This window comes from Bison bison, unplaced genomic scaffold, assembly GCF_000754665.1.
Source record: "Bison bison bison isolate TAMUID 2011002044 unplaced genomic scaffold, Bison_UMD1.0 scf7180017864053, whole genome shotgun sequence".
NCBI classification, from domain to species: Eukaryota; Metazoa; Chordata; class Mammalia; order Artiodactyla; family Bovidae; genus Bison; species Bison bison.
The window spans coordinates 3,582,722-3,583,059 of record NW_011494625.1 but is presented as its reverse complement, the minus strand read 5'-3'; positions in this window follow the sequence as shown (position 1 = coordinate 3,583,059).

Here is a 338-nt window from a genome sequence, read left to right as displayed (position 1 = left end):
ATACTGGAGTGGGTCTCCATTCCCTTCTTCAGGGGATCTTCTTGACCCAGAGATTGAATCCATGTCTCCTGAATTACAAACAGCTTCTTTACCTTCTGAACCACCAGGGAAACCCAGTGAAAGTGAAAGGGAAGTTGCTCAGTCGTGTCCGACTCTTCGGGACCCCATGGACTGAAGCCTACCAGGCTTCTCCGTCCATGGGATTTGCCAGGCAAGAGTACTGGAGTGGGGTGCCATTGCCTCCTCCGAGGGTCCCAGTTGCTGCTGCAGCTGCTGCTAAGTAGCTTCAGTCGTGTCCGACTCTGTGCGACCCCATAGACGGCAGCCCATCAGGCTCC